We start from the raw sequence: 17,008 nt of genomic DNA, 5'->3' as shown, positions 1-17,008 counted from the left end.
CAGCCCAACGGAACAATATAGAACGAAAGATCTGTCGCGGACAGGGCTGACGTCAAGCCCAACCGGAGACGAGGTTGGTTGTGGTGTCGCTGCGTATACGGGCCTTTAGCGGCCTAGTTGTTCAGGACAACGACAGGTCGAGGTGGCGGCGGCTGGCAGCTTGAGCACGGTTTTCGAGACTCGGCGTGTCTGGCACGGCGGCGGATTCTACTCGCAAAAGGCATGAGACAACCGCCGAGTTGCAGGCCTCTGAAGTGAGAGCACTCCTAGCAGAACATGAGCTCGAAAAGACAAAAAAAAAGTTGTATATAACATAAAATGGGCATTTTTGGAGCATATGTATCGTGAAAGGGCACTTTTAGGCGCTGAAAATATCATATAGGCACAAAACTCAGTATAGGCAGTTTTTGTAAAACTTCATTTTGAGCCTGGTGATGTGGGAGTGGTCCCTCATCCCAGGAGACCATGCATGAGACGACCGTGCTGTCTCAGCTGACCCTAGACACCAGCAGTTGCTGGGCATCCAAGCTGGTGCTGGTCGTCAGGTTTTCTCACAGGTCACGGAGGGGATAAGCACTGTTGCGAACGGGAAGGCGTCCCAGCACCGGGCTCCGACGCCTCCGTCATGTGTGGCAGGTAGCGTGGTGGTGAGCAGCCCCTATGTATTGCTGCCTTGAAGAAGACGACCAGAAGCGGAAGGCAAACTTAGCTAGTTTACTGCATGGCGAGAGATCAGCCGAAGTAAGACAGGAACACTGCCCTGACGGCCGAGTTTACAGAACAGGACTCAAGCAAAGTGACAGCATTGATTCGCTGCACAAAAATGAACGAACTTCTGCGCTTGGGGCCACCGTATTTATGCCCAAATTGCTAACGGCCAAACAAGTTCTCCCCCTGCTTTTTGCACACGGCGCGAACAGTACAGACACACACAACGCTCTTTCCAGAGTTCGTGAGGGTCGGTAGTAGCGGCGCACGCTGAGGCCGAGAGAGAGGAGAGAGGAGGTCTCCGCAACGGTGTCGGCGTCCTTCGGACAAGTCTCTGCATGCCGTGTCTGCCACTGCCGAAGTTTGAATCGCGCCGACAGCGAGGCGCCCGCAATCCGGCCGTTCCCAGGCACGTTGCAGCTTGTTGGGATCTGTTGGCTGTGGCTGCAAGCTTGAGTCACCGACAGAGAGGCGCCCACGCGGAAGGAGCACGTAGTGGTGGCTTTGCCACAAAGCAGAAGAGCGCTGCACGAAGCTTGCAGCACAGCGGCGCGCTGAATCGTAACAGCACAATAAAGTATTGCTTAAAATATTTAATTTCCCTTATTTCATGTGTATATGGGAAATACGCTTGATACGGACTGAAGGGAAAAATAGGCATTTTGCCTAAAGTTCCCGTCTCAAGTCATGACTCAGTGTTTCTTTGGCTGGCCTCTTGTTTCCTTACTAAGTACGCCAAACTTCGTTTTCGTTTGAGCAACTCGCGGCGTACGCCAAACTTCGTTACGGTTGTGGTATAGTTTTCGTTTGAGCAACTCACGGCGCACGCCAAACTTCGTTACGGTTGTGGCGTAGTTTTCGTTTGAGCAACTCACGGGCCTCGTTTCTGGACCGAGTACGGCCTCTACCAACCGTTTCAAGCGCTGCCCAGGCCCCTCAAAACATCGCTCAACTCGGTCCGACCCGACCCGTTTAGTTAAATTGCTAAGACGCTGGTCGCATTCAAGGCCGGACTCCAAGGGTATAATTAACTGGCGAATTCCCCAATACGCTTTCAAACGGATGCTATGTGGAGCGTAGTAACCGTGATTAAGAGAGCGTATAACGTATAGATAGCTAACGTAACAACGAGCGCGTTAGCCTTGAACGGCTCCCAGTTCCTCCTTGAGCAGATCCCTACAGTTGCGCAACAGAGCTTCGACTGCCGTCGCTGACTGACTGCCCCGAGTATATCAAGGTGGTGGTGACATTGATAACCCCTTCTTCCAGTTTAGCCGAGTGTTTTACATCAAAAATACGTCATCCAGAAGGAGACATTCATTCTTCTTGGTCACTGCGGCGCAGGTCACGCCCACTGCTCACTCCAACCGGAGTAACGACTTCCCCGGTGTATGTTCTTAGTCGGATGTGCTTCTACATCACGTCAATGACTCAAAGTGGTTCTGGGAGTTTATCATGGCAGCCGCAGCTCCTGCGTCAAATGTGTCATCGACGTTGAGATGTACCATCACTCGTGAGGCTGGAGCCAAGTGTGGGGATTGTTGCTCCAGTGTTGAAGTCGTGTGGGCTCGCAGACCGTCTTCTTGTTTTCCGCGCTTTCGCTCTTATAAAAGTCCTTGGTGGTTACAGTTACAGCAAGTTGTTTGCAGTTGCGGATGTCAAGTTATGACAGGTCGCTACATATACTGCTTATTAGCGAAGTTGCACGTGTCTAAATAATTTTGCACGTGGCACACTGTATACGAGCCGTATGTGTCCCTGTTGCGCTTTCAACTTCCAAAACGCGCACGACTGCTTTCTAGAATGTCGGGTAGCAGCATTTAACGATAGATTCAATATGTCAACTGCGCTGCACAAGCCTAACAAATTTGCCTCCTGCACTTCGGCCAGCGCCTGTGTTCGGAAGTGGTAATATTTGCTCTTTCTGCGATCTCCGCCGGCCTCGGCGATGGATGGTTGCTTAATAATAACCTTTTCATGTAGTATGTCCTCAGGACGAAGATGTCGGTGTTGAGGCCTTTCCGTTTCTCGCATGGGGGGCCCGGTGTTAAACGTCTGTTTTGCTTCGGGTAGTAATTACCGCCGTCGACTTGTATAGGCCACATGTACCTTCGCGCGGACGAAGGGCATGTGACGGAAACTACAGGTTTTCCCGCTGTATATAATCCAATCGCCATCAAATTTAATCCAGACGCCAACCAATTTAACCCAATCGTCATCTAATATATTCCAAACGCCATCAAATTTAATCCAGGTTCCAGAGAATTTAATCCAAGTGCCAACCAATTTAATCCGATCGCCAACCAAATTAATCCAGCTATCAGAAGGTTGTTCAGGAGTGTTTTGTGCTAAATTAGGCGCAGTTTTGTGGACTTTCTTGAGCGTGGTGTGGTGAAACCGCGGTGTTCCTTGATCCATTATGTGCAAAATGTCTTATAAGCACAGCTTAATGGACATTTAATAACACGCGCAGACCAAGAGAACGGACCTTTTTGATACGTTGGTGCCGCGTGCTGTCAGTTCATCGTCAGCAAGTGCCGTCGATAACTCACGTCAAAAGTATCGTCCGCTCCGCGCGACAATCCCTTGAGAAGTTCCTTTGATAAAAGCACATTACTTAAAAGCCTTTTGCATTCTGGTTTTCAATCAATGAATGCTTTTACGCACTTCGAAGTATTATTTCCAGATTATAATATCGCCTGCTCGCGTAACAACACGCTGGCAAGTCTTCTGGCGTAGCAATACTCGAGCAGACGATACTTCTGACGATCTCGCAGACGATCATCATACGGCACCAACGGATCAAACAAGACCGCTCTCCTGGTTTGCGCGTGTTAGTAAATGTCCATTAAGCTGCGCGCATAAGATATTTTGCATATAATGGATTAAGAAACACCACGTTTTCACCCAACCACACACAACAAAGTCCGCGAAACTGCGCCTAATTTCGCACAAGACACCCCTGAACAACCTTCTGACAGCTGGATTAATTTGGTTGGTGACCGGATTAAATTCGCTGGCACCTGGGTTAAATTAGATGGCACTTGCATTAAATTAGATGGCGCATTGGTTAAATCCGCTGGCGTCTGGATTAAATTGTATGGCAATTGGATTAAATTGAGCGGGAAAACCTGTAGTTCTGCTGGCGTTTCGTTCCCGATCCTCGCCAATAAGTGGGCACCATAGACCAGATGTCCGGCGATTGTCATGCAAGCAGGATAGCGTGAGGAAAGTTGAACATCTGAGTCTGGTGACAAGTGCCAGTATCGTTTTTCGAGATAACTCCGCGAAAATATATGCATTTTGATTCATATCCGGAAGCCCCACAACTTCTGGACGTGAATCAAATTGCATATATTTTTGAAAGGAAGGAAGGAACGTGTCGAGTACGGAGGATGAAATTGAACTGGCGGAGCTGTGGGAATTGATTTTAAAAAGCCAACGTGTTGGTGTTTGGTAGAAAAGGACCTCGGATTTTTTAGAGTAGCAGGCAAGGCATGGCTAGTAGTCCACTAGCAGCACTGCATGACAGCCATTGTCGATATTGTCGCACTAAAATTACGTTCGTACCGACAACATCGCAGTTATTGAGGAAACGCTGAACAGAGGAACCATCAATAAGCTAGCTATTGGCACAGATTAAATGTACACACAGAGAGATTAAAAGGGTAACAATATGAACAGCAAGGATGATACAATAAAAGAGCGGAACAGCAGACTGTACGCTAGCAGTGTTAGGCTATGGAGACACTTTTGACCAAAGCTGCTATAGCGTACCGTAGTTACTGAGCCTACCTTGCCAAGTCCCACTAACAACTAAAGAGGAAGTAAGAAAGGCACCCAAGGACATAAAAAGAGGAAAAACTGCAGGTGCCGATAACCATGGATCACTTACAGCAGGGAGGAGATATTGTGCTATAAAGGCTCGCTAAACTATTTTCAGAATCCCAAAGGACTTTAAAGGCGACCATAGCCTGGAAAAAACACCGACATGATTCCGATTCACAAAAAGGGAGGCACCAAAAAGGTTAAGAATTACAGACTCATAAGCCTACTCTCGCTTGTATACAAGCTGTTTACCAAAGTAACAGTTAGCCGCATAAGTGACAGCCTAGATTTTCGCCAACGGAGGGAACAGGCTGAGTTCAGAAAAGGATGCTCAACAATGGATCATATCCATGCAGTCAGTCAAGTAATAGGAAAGTCTGCGACGTATAATACCCCGTTACATGACATTTACAGAGTAAAAAACGCGTTTTATTCAGTAGATACTGCAGCAGTGCTGGGAGCACTAAAAGACCAGAAAATGGAGAAAATTTACGTAAGGCTCCTAGACGACATATTTAAAGGATTTCTGGGCAGAATAATCGTCGTCATCACCATCAGTCTACTCAGAGCCACAGCAGGGCAAAGGCCTCTCCCATTGATTCCAACTGCTCCTGTCCTGCGCCGCTCGAGTACACTGTTGGCCACCGCACTCCTCGATTTCATCCCTCCATCGTGTTATTGGCCTTCCCCTTCTTCTATACCCATCTTTTGGTATTCACTCTGTTACCCTAATTGTCCACCGGTTGTCGGTTCGTCTCACTACATGGCCAGCCCAAGTCCATTTATTTTTCTTTATTTGGACTATGATATATTCTGTTCTAGTTCCTTCTCCAATCCAGGTAGCTCGTTTCCTGTCCCTGAGTGTTATTCCTAAAATTATTCATTCCATGGCCGGTTGAGCCGAGCTAAGTTTGCTTTCTGGTGGTTTAGTAAGGCGCCAAGTTTCAGCTCCGTATGTCATCACCGGCAGTATGCACTGGTTGTGGATTTTTCTTTTGAGGCAGAGGTAGCTTCCTTTTCATTTTTTGGGAGTGCTTACCGAGTGCTCCCTAGTTCATAACAATTCTGTACCGGATTTCTCTCTCGTGGTTCGGGTCAGCGCTAACCATCTGTCCGAGGTAGTTATATTCGTTTACTTCTTCCATAGCGTTTCGTTTACTAAGCTGAAGACAGCGCTTTCGGCATGCTTATTCTTCCTTACTTAAGGTTTATCCATAATTATTTTTCGCCACACGCCAATGCTTAATCAGGATAATCCTCCACAAAAAAAGCAAAACAATCCTCCTGAAGAAAAGCAAAAAGTTCCCGATCACAAAGGGAGTAAGATAGGGGGATACCACCTCGCCAAAATTGTTCACATCGTGTCTGGAAAGGGAATTCAGAAAGCTTGACTGGGGAAAGGCAAGGTTACGGATAAACGGAGAATACTTGAACCCGTTCAGCTTTGCGGATGACATAGTCTTGCTCAGTGAGTCCGCAGAACACCTGCGAAAAATTCTTCAGGAACTGCAATCAGAAAGCACGGCCGTAGTACTAAAGATAAAAGTGAATGAATCTAAAGTTACGCTAACTAAACACGCTGAAAGCGCCCTGTTCAGCATGGGTAACGTAACGCTAGAACAAGTAGGAGTACAACTAGCTTGGACAAATTGTCCGCGCTCAATCCCAACCACGAGAAAGAAATCGGGCGCGAAATAGGCTTGAGCTTGATTGCGCTCGGCATGCCCTCACAGGTAAGGAAAAGTAAACTGTTTGTATTACTAAAAAAAAGAGAACACAACGAATGCGTAATACCGTTGATGACATATGGAGAGAGAGAGAGAGAGAGAGAGAGAGAGAGAGAGAGAGAGAGAGAGAGAGAGAGAGAGAGAGAGAGAGAGAGAGAGAGAGAGAGAGAGGGAGGGAGGGAGGGAGGGAGGGAGGGAGAGAGAGAGGGGGGAGAGAGAGGGGGGGAGAGGGAGGGAGGGAGGGAGGGAGGGAGGGAGGGGGGGGGGGCTCTTTAATGTAAACTGGTGAGGTCAGCCCTGCTAGGGACAAGGCTTGCTACACCAGATGGTGGGTGACTACGTTGATGAGGGGTGAATATTAGACATTAGGGTTACTGCAGGAAGAAGACAAACAAGAAGCGTTGAAAAAAAAAGGAAAGTAAAAACAAGAGAAATCTGCCAGCAGAGTCCGGACATAAAAATACAATTGAAAAGAGAATCGTTAATGTAAACACTGAAACAAAACGAAAAGTAAACGACGCGAAAAAAAAAGAGTAACACCAACCCAAGAAAAATAAATAGATGAACGCCAGTGACACCAACACAAGCAAAGTAAAGAGATGAACGTCACAGTGCGAAAGAGTACATATCACGACACACTTGCTCTGTCTGCTATCTAGAGAAATTTTTCTAGTTCAGTGTCTCGTAGGAACTGGAGTAGAACTTTTGTACCTAAGGTACTGTCAGCAGTATTGGCCCAGGGCCCAAGAAAATGACGAAGTTCCAGACTGCCTCCATGGCGTACACGAGAGAGGGAGGTCACTGCAGTTTTCCGCGCAGCAGCGAATCGAGGGCAGACACACGGTGTCTTGCTAAACAGGTGGTAAGAAAACAAATCCACGAAACGAGCCAACCGTGGAAAGAAGGATAGGAGTAATGCTTAGGGCCAGGAAACCAGCTTCCTAGATCAGGGAACAAACTCCAGTGAAAGATAGAGTTCAAATAAAGAAAAAAATGGTCTTGAGCTGGCCATGTAAGCAGAGTGGATACCAAGAAATGGGTCTAAAAGGGGAAGGCCAATAACACGATGGAGGGATGAAATAGAGAAATTCGGGGGTAAACTGTGGACTCGAGCAGCGCAGGACCGGAGCGGTTGGACGTCAACGGGAGAGGCCTTCGTCCTGCAGTGTACCTGCGTAGGCTGATGATGATGATAACGGTGGGGGGAAGGGGCCTCTTCCCGCCCACCAAGAACTGCCTTTAGAGGCACCGCTTGAAAAAAGCACTTGCGCATATGGTTACTCTACCCCCCCCCCCCCCCTTCTTTGTCCACGGCAGTGGCTTGACTCCAGTGCAGTCAAGCTGCTTTGAAATTGCTACTGCGATTCTAACCTCAGCAAAATAAATAAAGCAGAAACACTGTCAAATGTCAGCCGTGAAGTCAGCTAACCGTGACCATCTCCCCCTGTGCGTACTTTACCTGTACGTGCAACTCGAAAAAACCTTCATTAGTGGAGGTTCCCACATGAACCTGAATCCGCAATAATTTATTTCTAAAAAGTTTTTAACAAAGCGTAAATTTACGAATTTGCCTGAAATTCTAAAAACCGTTCATTCCGGCATTCGGGGGACACGCCCTCATCTCCCCATGGTAAACCGGTGCCAGGCCTCACCACTAGTGGGTTGCTTTAAGTGGCTAATCTGGGTGGGGATATCCCTCTATCCCAAGCCCCCTGGCGTAAGCAAAAGGGGGGTGGGGGGGGGGGGGGTTCGAAATTTTTGAACTCCTAGGAGGGGATAAAGCGGCAGGAATGGACGAGGGCACAAACTCTGCCTGTTATCTAATATAAAGAACCAACCATATTTGTCACATGCTAAGCATAAATGTTACGCAGGTTCGATGCGTTAGATTTATGCGCGACGATCAGCCATTCTATACTGCCCGTGAAGAAAAGTTTATAAAACAATGGGAAGGTCATGTAGAGTACGCTTACGGAGCCCAGACAGTTTTTATTGTTCACCTCGAAGTGTTTTCTTGTTACTTTTTGCTTTTTAGGGACGAAGCCCCTTGGGGGCTGGGGCTGTTGGCGTCTCCTGACGTCGTTGTAATCGTCATCTCATGTAGTCACGGTACTAAAACACCGGGAAACTCGTTTACGCCTCGTGCTGGAGCGCTTCGTAATGCGGACTAAAAAACACCGGGACACTCGTTTATGCCTCGCGCTAGAGAGCTTCGCGCTTCAAAGACACGAGACTTTTACAGCAAAGCTGTAAACCTGTACCCCCCAACGGTTTCATCTCCGTTGGAAAAAAACGCCAAGGCGCCAAGAAAACACTTACACACTGCATGCTTCACCCCCTCCTCAGGTTTCACGTTAGTGGAGATGGCCCTGGATTATTATTTTTTTTTACTTTTTTTTACTTTTACCCTCCTTTCGTGCGCTCCCTCTCCCTTTGTTTTGCCTCCCCCCCCCTTTCCTCTGAAATCAAATCCTGTGTATGCCATCGCAATTTCTGAATCAGAACTGCAGGAGCTGCAGTGTGCAGAGGTGGGCAGATGACCTCATCAGCTTCGATCTCGCTTCAAATTCGAATCATCTTTATTAATTAACCGCATACGTCAACCTCGTCCGTACTCGTCTAACCATTTCCAGATCGACCCCACCTCAACCTCTTCATTGGTTTATTTATTGATTTTTCAGAATTCTCGCCAAAAGCAAGTGTAAATACAACGCACAGAAGTTGTATTCATTTAAAACACACGTTTGAGCAAAACATGTAAACAAACACCGGTAAAATGAAATACGGCACTGACAATATCGCCAGTTATTCGTTCCAAGTAGGTTATTAAAACAACGATTACATTTTGAAATATATTAAATAAACTGTCATAACATAACTTGAAACTTTCTCCGAAGGAAATGTGGCAGCAGCGTACGCAGGCGGGAAAAAAATTAAAGGGAGATGCTTCCCGCTCTCCCCCATCGAATTTTCCGGGTTCGTCGCGGAGGTGGACAAGAGGAGGCCGCTGCGTCTATTACTGGAGCACGCGGGGTGAGCCCTCCTTACACTTCCGATTCAGGGCGCGGAGGGGGCGAGGGAGAGAGGGAGAGACGAAACTAACTCTGCCTGTCAGCAAATGACGGCTACCGATAATTGTTTGCGTGAATAAGCTACGCGCCAACCACATGCTGCTTGGATGTGTGTTCCCACCATTTTGCAATTTCAGTGGGAGAAACAATCGGGAAGTTATGCGGAGTATGACGTCATCTCGAATTCTTTGTATTTTTAATTAGTGTATGTTCCTTGCTTTATTTTTTTAGTTGTTCTTCTTTTACTTTTTTTCTTTCATGCCTTCCCTTTTTGCTGGGAGCCCGGGTCCCCTCATCACCTGGCCCCGTATGAAATCCTGCGTACGCCACTGGTCTGTATCATAAAACCACTTTATTCCCATTTCAAATAAAGGAGGGCGAACGCCGCTCAAGATTATTCCAGGATATATGGTTCTATTCATACTTGTAAGCGAGTGTATGTACCGTATTGAAAATTTAAACTCTGCACTGATAGGAGCAGGTGCCAGGTATCCTTCCTATTTCGCCCCCATTGGAGGAGATATTCACGCGACCTATTTACCAAATCCCGCCTTTGCGTTGGAAAACCGAACAAAGAAAGACCCGAGGGGCGGCAAAGAGCTAGCGAAAACCTCTGCACTAGTGACACGAAGTGACCCGAAATTGCAAAGCTGAGATAACTATGTAAAATACTTCCTTTTTATCAGGACATATCTCCCAGCAAGTTTCAACAGCCGCCGTTCAGTATAACATAGTTTAAATCCATTTTAATCTCTGTCCGCACGAGAAAGCCCAGAGCGGGCCAGAATGACATGTGCTACTTGCCCCAAACTGCCGACGTCGGGGCTCCCGTGACGTAGCGGACGCGCAGGATGCGGTTGGCGCGCGCCGCTACACCATGTGTACACGTCGTGGTTTTGGGACTGACGTCATGCTGCCCGGGCGAGCGGGGATGCATGAAGACCTCGGTCAGTCTGGGCGAGCGCGTGCGCTCGCTCGCGCGCACGTCCACACCGGCAGCGGTGGGACAAGAATGGTGACGTCAGGTGCTACCTCCTGTCATGGCGGCCGCTCGGCGTTCGTTTTGTCGAAACCGAAACTGACACGAATAAGCGACGCCGCAAATGAGTGTTTACGCTGCGATCGACCGTCTAGAGTGCCATTCTATTATTAGTGGGCTCCCCATAGCAGCGAAAAAAACGTAACACGAAAATTTCGTGTCAGTACTCCTTTCTCTGGCTCTTCGCTTCGATTATGGCAGTGACGTTGGCGATCGCGCGGATGCCAAGATGTACTACATGCTTAGGCACGCATTAATGTCCGTGGGTAAATTTCCGCTCGGCGGGAAATTTTCTTGCTGCGAAATGCTGTCATGCTTTGACGAGGTAGAGTACTAGTATGAAAAAGGCAATGAGTGCCTAACCTGGTTAGGCGATGCGAAATAGATGTTTCGACGAACGATCCGTGATAGCCGCCTGCCGCCAGATCGAACACGACAAGTTTAGTCGTATGGGGGGATCTGTTCAAGACGAACGAAATGTATTGCTTGTAAGTGCAATAAATTCTTACCTTGATCAATTATATTATGCCTTGAGGATGCGGCGAAACAGAGACGCTTGCCGTGCTCGCATGTAGCATCGTGCCTTCACCGCGAGATGGGCCGCTCACGCGCCTCGAAAATTTCGAAAAATCAATTTTCCCTAAGCGAACGGACTCCGTGAATGTATTCTTTTGTTGCGGCGTTCCGATGCTGGCGTATTCAGCGGGCGTGCAAGGCCACTAACTTTAACTATCATGAAATAATGACTACCGATAATTGTTTCAGTGCCACCGTCGCAAGCTATACGCACTAACCATGTTGTGACGGGGCAATCCCTGTGAGAAACAAACATGCCATCGGCGCTGTGCCGCTGGTGGAAAAGAAGGACAACGACGACGCTCGGCTCCGGACTCACGCTGCTGCTCACCCCAACGCTTCCAAGCTTATTCTCGGTTGTAAATAGCTGTAAATATACGTATCCTCGCCACGTAACATGCTTGGTGGAGGTGCGGGGTAGCTGCTATGTAGCTACTATGTGTACTCTCACAATGACGATGAACCGTTTAGCGATTTCACTGGGGTAAACGGAAACAAAAGAATCGGTCACTCACGTAAATAACGACATCATCCCAATATTTCATTGGAATATTTTTGGTTTTGGCTTTTAGGGCGCAGCCCTTTGGCGGCCGTCTCTGGGCTGAGCCGCGTCGCCGTCGTAACCGAGTGAACGATGGTAAGACCGGATAGTGAAAGAAACGATGGCAAGACCGAATAGTGAAAGGAGGCAAAGGAGGAGAGGGCCGCGAAATTGTGAGGGGAGGGGGGTTTGCCGTGGCGGCGCGAGCGCTCTCCGAAAGTGTGCGGTGGGGGAGGGGGGCAGTATGCTGTGCCCGCACGAGACGCTCGTCTGCGCACGTTGGCGAAAACGTGAGGTGCTTATGACGCGGGTCGCGGTCCTTCCCTGAGACGCACTTGGCGTCGCCGACGCAGAGGCTCATTATCGCTGCCGTCGAGAGAACCCACAAGTGAGTGCTGCCTCGGCGCACTGCTGCTGCGCCCAAATATCGCATTGGGGAGTATCGTAATCGCCAGCCAATTTTTTTACCTAATTGTTTTGTTGCTGTGTATTCTACTTTTCAATCCTTTCATGCTTTAACTTTCCTTTTCCCCTCGACATAAAATCGTGCGTACGCCACTGCCACCGGGCGACGCAGAGACCAAAAACAGGGGCGAATACGCTGCCCGAGGCACAGCGTTCAGCTTAAGCGTTCAGCTTAAGCGGATCCGAACACAAAGCATCTTTTAAAAAAGCATTCTTGGAACGCGTCGCAACAGCACCAACCTTCAGAATGGCTCGTTCAGTCTGTTCTGTCGCGCACTGATGATCCGAAACCATCACTCGTCAGTTGACCGTACGGTACACGAAAGTGTCGTGGAGGTTGTAGGAGCAGAAAGCTACATGGAGGTGCGACGGCCGCAGCTAGGATAGCTAGACTCCACCTGTAATCTAGGCGGTCAGCGACGGTCCGAACTAACAGCACATCGTTCCTTGCGCCGCGCGGCCGGGCCGGGCCGTCGGCGCAGGCGCGTTCTGCCAACCAGGTGTTTATCCAGAATTTCGATTTTGGGGGGTGTCGAAATCCTCCAGGGGGTGCTGGGGGACTGCTGGTGTGTGTGTGTGTGTGGGGGGGGGGGTGTATAAATTTCTGCGCCTGGTACTCGTGGAATCTTTTTTGGGGGGTGTCAAATTCTGAGGCGGGGGAATGGGGGGGGGGGGGTTAAATCCCTGGCCAGGAATCGGGGCTTCGACGAGCTGATGCGCCCGCTCCACAAAATTCTCGCAGTTAACAGCTGTAAACGCAAAATTGGATGCGCAAATACGTAATTCGCACCGTTTACGAAAAAAACAATCCCGAACAAAGAGACGCGAACACGGTGCAGCAGATCAGCCAGTCGAAGTAACTCGCACCATAAGACGAAGAAACGAAAGCTAAAAACCCGTTCACACTGAATTCGACGAAGCGACGCGATTTCTGCCGGGGCGATAAAAATCGGTAGAGACCGAGCGACAAAAACGATAGCCAGGAGATTAAAGCGACAGAAATCCCGTCGCTTTCGCTCGCTTTCGTCGCAAGTGTGGAAGGGCCTCAAATACACATTTTTTGTGCAGATACGAGGCGGTACGTTTTTCGCATCACGGATTCGGTGGGGTACTCCCAAAAGAATGCTTACCCATTGAAAAAAATTTTACCGTTTAGGCGGAGTAGAAGTGCGGAAAGGGTAAGGTGATGGCTCGCACTTACCACGCGGTAATATATGTCAGAACATCCGTAAGTATCGCAAATGACACGCATTGATTAGCGTTGTTCGCGAGCTAGGTCCCTCAGTAGCTGAGTTCCACGGCACCACGCGTGGAATGATTGATCACCGCAGACACGTGATACCTCGCTGTTCGGAAAATGAGCTTGGGTTCAGTGTTTCACAGTCTCGCAGTTGTTTAAATGTAATTTTTTGTAACAACTTTGATATTGCATAAGTTTTCTTGAACCACGGTCCTTCTACACGCGAAGCGAGGCTAGTCTAGCGAGGCTAGTCTAGCGAGGCGAGCCTAGAGGTGTTCGAGGAATTAGATGGCATAAAATGGGATGTCATAGGGCTTAGTGAGGTTAGGAGGACAGGTGAAGCTTTTACGGTGCTGCAAAATGGACGCATCCTTTGTTACCGTGGTCTAGTGGGCAGAAGAGAACTGGGAGTGGGATTTCTATTCCATAAAAGCATAGCTGGCAACATAGACGAATACTATAGCATTAACGAAAGGGTAGCCGGTCTTGTAACTCAAGGTGGTACAGGGCTACGCGCCCACTTCCAGCCACGACGAACAGCTAGTTGGACGCTTCTATGAAGATGTGGAATCTGCAATCGCTAAAGTAAAAACACAGTATACCGTAGTTATGGGGACTTCAATGCTAAAGTAGGCAAGAATTAGGCTGGTGACAAGGCAATTGGGAACTATGGTCTGGGCTGTAGAAATAGCAGGGGTACGTACTAGTCGAGTTCGCAGAACGGAATAATCTACGCATCATGAATACCTTCTGCAAACGGGAGAGCCGGAAGTGGACGAGGAGGAGACCGAATAGGGAGCTTAAATATGAAATAACTTCATATTATGCGATAACCCTGGCGTCATGCAGGATGTGTAAGTGCTCGGAAGGGTAAGGTGTAGTGACCTTCGATTCCCGGCCGCGGCGGCCGCTTTTCTGATGGAGGCGAAAAGCAAAAACGCCCGTGTGTACGAGATTTCGGCGCACGATAAAGATCCCCAGGTGGTCAAAATTAATCCGGAGCCCTCCACTACGGCGCGCCTCATCGCCTGCGTTGCGTCGGCGCGTTAAACCCCACAATCAATCAATCAAGGTGTAGTGACCACCGTATGGTAAGATCTCGAATTAGGCTAGATTTGAGGAGGGACCGTAACTAGCTAGTACGAAAGAAGCCGATCAATGAGCTAACAGTAAGACGTAAAGTTGAGGAATTCAGGATCGCGCAGCAGAACCGATATTCAGCTCTTACCGAGGAAGCAGAGTTTGCGATGCGATACAAGAAGCCACCGGCAATCTTACACTCATTATCACGGAGTGTGCAGTAGAAGTTGGGGGCACGATGGCTACACAGGCTACTGGTAAACTTTCCCGCAAGACGAAAGATCAAATTAGGAAACGGCAAAGTATGACAATCTCCACCGCAGCTGACAGAATAGAACTAGCACAGCTTTCGAAGTTAATCAATAGGCGTAAGACAGCTGACATACGGAAGTATAATATGGAGAGGATCGAATATGCTGTAAAGAACGGAGGCAGCCTGAAAGCAGTGAAGAGCTAGCGTCTAGAGGTGGAGAGAAATCAGATGTATGCACTTAAAGACAAGCAAGGCAATGTCATCACAAATGGGGATAAAATAGTCATAGTAGCCGAGATCTGTGCAGTAGCCGGGACATCCAGGATGATGCCTAAAGAGAAAGTAGTTCAGAGGAGATAGACATCCCACCAGTAACGACCGAAGAAGTAAGGAAGGCCTTGAAAGAAATGAAAGGAGGCAAAGCACCTGGTGAAAATCAGAAAACAGCAGACCTCTTGAAGGATGGCGGGCAAATTGTACTAGTAAAACTGGCAAGCCTGTACACGCAATGCCTAATGACCGCGAGTGTACCGGAATCTTGGAAGAACGTGAACATCACCCTAATCCATAAGAAAGGTGACATGAAGGACTTGAAAAATTACAGGCCGATCAGCTGTCAGTCGTCTACAAGGTACTTACCAAGATAATCGCTAACAGAATTTCTGCCACTTTAGATTTCAGCCAACCTAAAGAACAAGCAGGGTTTCGTAAAGGCTATTCAACAATGGACCATATTCACACGATCAATCAGGTGATAGAGAAGTGCGCGGAGTATACTGAACCCCTATATATAGCCTTCATAGACTATGAGAAAGCATTTGACTCGGTCGAAACCTCCGCAGTCAGTAGACGAGCATTACGTCACAATACTGGAGGGTATTTACAGTGGGTCCACAGCTACCATCATCCTCCATAAGGAGAGCAGTAAAATACCCATAAAGAAGGGCGTCAGACACGGAGACACAATCTCCCGGATGTTATTCACAGCATGTTTACAAGAAGTATTCAGAACATTGGATTTGTAACAGGTGGGAGTAAGTGTTAATGGAAAATACCTCAGTAACCTCAGATTTGCTGATGACGTTGTTAAGTTACACGGGGGACGAATTGCAAAGCATGCTTACCGCACTGGACAAACAGAGTAGAACCGTGGGCCTGAAAATAATATGCCGAAAACTAAAGTAATGATCAATAACCTCGGGACAGCACAGCAGTTTGAGATAGGTGGCGAGGCAGTGGAACTGGTAAGCGAATATATCTACTTAGGCCAAGTTGTGACCCTGGATCCCAACCATGAGGCAGAGATAATTAGAAGGATAAGAATGGGGTGGGGTGCATACGGCAGGCATTCTCAGATAATGAATGGCAGCCTACCATTGTCCCTGAAGAAGAAAGGGTATGACAGCTGCACCTTACCGGTACTCACCTACGGGGCAGAAACTTCGAGGCTCACTAAGAGGATTCAACTTTAATTGAGGACGGCTCAGCGCGCAATGGAACGGAAGATGATAGGTGTAACATTAAGGGACAAGAAGAGAGCGGAGTGGGTCAGGGAACAAGCGCGTGTTAAGGACATCTTAGTAGAAATTAAGAAGAAGAAATGGACGTGGGCAGGGCATGTAATGCGAAGGCAAGATAACCGTTGGTCATTAAGGGCAACAAAGTGGATCCCTAGAAAAGGCAAGCGTGGCAGGGGGCGGCAGAAAGTTAGATGGGCAGATGAGATCAAGAAGTTTGCGGGGATAAATTGGTCGCAGTTAGCACAGGACTGAGATAATTGCAGCATAATGGCAGAGGCCTTTGCCCTGCAGTGGGTGATGATGATTTTCTTGATATTTATTATTGTTTTACTCAAACATATACACGTTACTTGTATCACGTGACTTCCGGATTGTAAGCGATTCTAGACCGGAACTAGAGACTAAAATTTTATGCCTCACTTGAAGAAACGCGGGTCGCCGCGAGCAGTTGGAGAGCGGCGTCGCCGAAGGCGCCGTACGAGATTTTTTCCCAGCATTGCGCTTCCAGCCTCTTATCGTGGAAGTACTGCCGCTGTGGCTGCTCAAAGCGAGGCTAGACGAAGATCGCATGCTTAGGAAGCACCCTCGCGAGCTGCAAGCCAAATTTGACTTCTGACGTTGGATCGCTCGAACTGCTCGAACCACGACCCGCTTTGCTCGAACGCGCGGCCGTAAACATTCACAAAGCACGGAGCGGCCTACGGCTGCGTGGTGTACGTTAGCCACGTTTGCTGACAATTGCATTTGACATTCTGCTGAAAGTTACCTCGCCACCTTTCTCGTACATCACAGCGGTGTAACGAAGGTCCTATCAGCTGAGAGGTGGTGCGAGAAACCAAGTTTGGTTTCGCTCGCGTCCGCACTTGCGCACGTTCGCCTTATCAAGGAAAACAAGGTGCAGAACCACCGACTGTGGGAGCGGGCGCGGGAAAAACGGATCCCCTCGGCCTCACTCGCAGG

The sequence above is a fragment of the Haemaphysalis longicornis genome, unplaced genomic scaffold, assembly GCF_048455015.1.
Source record: "Haemaphysalis longicornis isolate Haplotype H1 unplaced genomic scaffold, Haemaphysalis longicornis Haplotype H1 scaffold_4, whole genome shotgun sequence".
Lineage (NCBI taxonomy): Eukaryota > Metazoa > Arthropoda > Arachnida > Ixodida > Ixodidae > Haemaphysalis > Haemaphysalis longicornis.
The sequence above is the reverse complement of the archived record's forward strand: the minus strand, read 5'-3'. Positions refer to the sequence as shown.